The sequence below is a fragment of the Acipenser ruthenus genome, chromosome 42 (assembly GCF_902713425.1).
Source record: "Acipenser ruthenus chromosome 42, fAciRut3.2 maternal haplotype, whole genome shotgun sequence".
In the NCBI taxonomy this organism is placed as follows: domain Eukaryota; kingdom Metazoa; phylum Chordata; class Actinopteri; order Acipenseriformes; family Acipenseridae; genus Acipenser; species Acipenser ruthenus.
Window position 1 is genome coordinate 617,501 of NC_081230.1, and position 4,778 is coordinate 622,278.

Sequence of the window (4,778 nt, forward strand, 5' to 3'; positions counted from 1 at the left end):
CACACACTGATGCACAGTACACACACACACTGACACACACAAACAGTACAGACACTCAGTACACACACTGATACACAGTACAAACACACACACTGACACACACAAACAGTACAGACACTCAGTACACACACACACACACACAGTGACACACACAAACAGTACAGACACTCAGTACACACACTGACGCACAGTACACACACACACAGTGACACACACAAACAGTACAGACACTCAGTACACACACTGACGCACACAAACAGTACAGACACTCAGTACACACACTGACGCACAGTACAAACACATACAGTGACACACACACACACAGTACAGACACACACAGTACAGGTACACTCAGTACAGACACACACACAATACACACACACACACACAGTACAGACACACACACAATACACACACACACAGTACAGACACACACAGTACAGGTACACTCAGTACAGACACACACACAATACACACACACACAGTACAGACACACACACACAGTACAGACACACACAGTACAGGTACACTCAGTACAGACACACACACAATACACACACACACACACAGTACAGACACACACACAATACACACACACACACACAGTACAGACACACACACAATACACACACACACAGTACAGACACACACAGTACAGGTACACTCAGTACAGACACACACACAATACACACACACACAATACACACACACACACACAGTACAGACACACACACAATACACACACACACAGTACAGACACACACAGTACAGGTACACTCAGTACAGACACACACACAATACACACACACACAGTACAGACACACACACACAGTACAGACACACACACAATGCACACACACAGTACAGACACACACACAGTACACACACACACACACACAGTACAGACACACACACAGTACACACACACACACACAGTACAGACACACACACAATGCACACACACAGTACAGACACACACACAATACACACACACACAGTACAGACACACACACACAGTACAGACACACACAGTACAGGTACACTCAGTACAGACACACACACAATACACACACACACACACAGTACAGACACACACACAATACACACACACACACACAGTACAGACACACACACAATACACACACACACAGTACAGACACACACAGTACAGGTACACTCAGTACAGACACACACACAATACACACACACACACAATACACACACACACACACACAGTACAGACACACACACAATACACACACACACAGTACAGACACACACAGTACAGGTACACTCAGTACAGACACACACACAATACACACACACACAGTACAGACACACACACACAGTACAGACACACACACAATGCACACACACAGTACAGACACACACACAGTACACACACACACACACAGTACAGACACACACACGTCTGTATTACTAAGTGGGAACTATTATTCTGCACCACCAAGTGGGGACCATAGATTCCCAACATTTCCATGAAGTGAAACAGACATAGAAAATTATGTTTTAAGCTGTATATTGATAATATTTGTGCAAATATTTTTTTAAATGTTTTTTTAAAAAAAATTAGCCAAGTGGGGACTTGAACCACATCTACCCTACAAAGTGGGGACCTGCTCAGACTGCAGTGGGACTGTGTCTGAGCCTGCAGCCACTCAGAGCCCTGCTCTTCACACCCATTGGGTTTCTTACAATTAGCATTTAGCAGGTTTAAAGTCCTGCATTCTAGAGAACTATCCTTGGAACTGATTAGAACATTTACAAATGGCAGTTTCTTAAGGGTTTTTTTGTAATTGTTCAATTGTAACTAGAAGATTATTTCTAAGATTTTAATCATACTAAATATCTGAATGTGTACCAAATATTCTTATATTTTTTAATAAATAAATGATAATTATTACTATAAATATACAGCATAATTTTTAAATATATTAATAGAACTATGTCCCAATATTCAAAATAACATATTCAAATGTATAAATAGCATTTACAAAATCGTGCGTCATTCTGTCCTATCCATGTGGGAACTCCATTCCAATCTACAAAGAATTATGAACCCAATAAGGCATGGAACTAACACTACTATCACGAAATCATTATTTCTCTAATTAGCAGCTTTCCTTTATTAATTAACAAGGCTGATTAATACAATATTTACACACACACACACACTGGTGTGTGAGAGTTGCTCTGCACCATCTAAGTGGGGACTCGCGTCGTTCTGTACCATCTAAGTGGGGACTATATTGTAAGTATATAAAGGTTTATGACTCTGCCAGCAACTCACAGACAACTTGCAGGCATCCGGCCGCCACAGGAGTTGCTGATGCGCGGCGAGACAAGGATTACCCTGCCGAACTAAACCCTCCCAACCCAGACGGCGCTCGGCTAATTGTGCGCCACCCTCTCGAGACTCCCGGCCACGGTTGGATATAACATAGCCTGGATTCGAACCAGTGATCTCCAGGGGCCGGTTTTTCAAAATTTTTAATCCAGACAAAATTAATCTGGATTTTGTAATCCTGCTTTTTGTGATGCAGATTATTTTTATCTGGATCCGCCACGTGCATGCAACATCATTCTAGCGGCATGCATTGTATTGCACAATATTGCTATCATGCGCAAGGTGCTATTTATCGGGGAGGACTTGAATGCTAACTTTCCGGAGCCTCAAGAACAACGCCGTGATACACTAACATCACAGGAGGATCCATTTGCAGGATGTGCAATGAGAGATGCTTTTGTAAGAAACTACTTTTAAAAGGGTCCTGGTTTAAACTTTAATTGAAACTTTGACATTAAAAGATCTTGTAAATAACACGTACACGCATACACATACAGCATGTGTTGGACAAATAACATTTCCTTTATAGGTTGAGTGCTCTCGAGCAAACAGCTGTTTTCTTTTTCTTTATGCGACAGATGCTGTTAATGAAGAGTTATATACAAACATGAAGAATACAATAAAACCAACCGTGGGGAATGTGGCACATTATTTTTAAGATATATTATTATGTTTTCCATCTAAATGGAGACGAAATTTAATTGTTTCACAAAGTTGTACCATTTGAATCCACCTTCCGAGCGGTATCAAAATGATGCGGATATTTTGCATCAGAGTAATCGTGATCTCATCTTTAAATTCTGAAAAACCCAATTGCAACATTTAATCGTGATTAAAAGTGCGATCGCATTACCAAAACCAGATCCGGATCACAGTAATCCTGATCTCATTTCGATGTTTTGAAAAACCCAAATTCACAATGTAATCCCGATCAAACGCACAAATCCCATTACCAAAGTTTTGAAAAACCGGCCCCAGGCTATAGGGCACACCCTACTCTCCCGGTGAAGTGCCTTAGCTGGATGCGCCACTCGGGAGCTCGCTAGGTATTATATTGATAAAACCTTGACAACACAGTTAGCAGCCTAATTATTCTAGATTATTTTACAGCAGATACCTACAATGTACTCGCATATTGTACTTTGATTGCACAGACACACGCAATAGTGCGTGAGCATCATTCTGTACAATCCACGTAGGGACGATTCTGTACAAATATAATATGGCATTATAGAAACACAGTTATAGTCTAATTACTGAGGATATTGTACACTGAATGCTTTTTCACTTTTTGACTCAGATAATTATTAATGCCATCCAACTCATGTTGGTTAATATGTTGATGGTGCAACTACTAGTAAGTGTTTTTATTTTATTTTAGATAGGCATGGTGTCTAGCAGTATCTTTCAAGTTTCAAGGCTCTACATTCTCTAAAAGAGTTTACTGTCTTTTAAATAAATGTAGGCAAAACGAAGGTGAAACTTGATGCAGTACTGTGACCGTGTGCTTTGCAGTGCACAGTGAAAGGTGATGTGGGTGCGTACTTCACAGTGAACTGCCCCTTCCAGGAGGAGGAGGAGCAGCTGGAGTGCCTCACGCTGTGGTCAGCATTTCCACTGCCAGCGTTGACACGGCTGGCTGCACGTCCGGAGGAGCCAGCATTTACGCTGACAGGTTGCCACTGCTGGCTGCAGGTCTGGAGGAGGCAGCATGTTCTGCTGTCAGCATTGCCACTGCTAGCTTTGTCGGAGTGCCCTGCACCTCTGTCAGCATTGTTGCTTCCAGTGTTGCCACTAGCATCATTTCCTCTACCAGAATACCTCGCACCGCTGTCAGCCCTTGTGCCTTTTATTTTGACCAGTGTGGTTTTGTTAGTATTTGTATCTGTGGCAGGGTTGGCAGAGTGGTGACGTCAGGCCAGATACAGGAAGAAAAACAAATAGGCAGGTACTGTGGTGCAAAGGCGCAGCGCCATTTTATTTTAACAAACAAAAATAAAATAAAAGGTTTGAACAAAACAAAATCACGAACACCAAACAGAGTAGGTTTCAAAATATCTTGATGTATTTTGTACTATATTGTGGAACATATTGTAACGATCCCTCTGCACAACTGAGAAGCAGTTGCACTGTCCTCCCTAAGGAGATACTACTGGCCCTATTCCTATAGCTAAAGAAGTCAGCAAGAGTGACAGACAGCAAAAGCAGGGACGTCAGAGGTGTCAATTTCAAGAACAATCGGTTTATTATTGTGAACAATAACGTCAACAAATGAAAAAATGAACAAATGAATGAGATGAATAATGATAAGAAAGGAATTCAAATAATTGCAGGTAACAGGTAAGAATAAAGCTGGTACAGATAAGTATGTAGGGACAAACAGAAGGCTAAACAGTATCACCAAATAGAA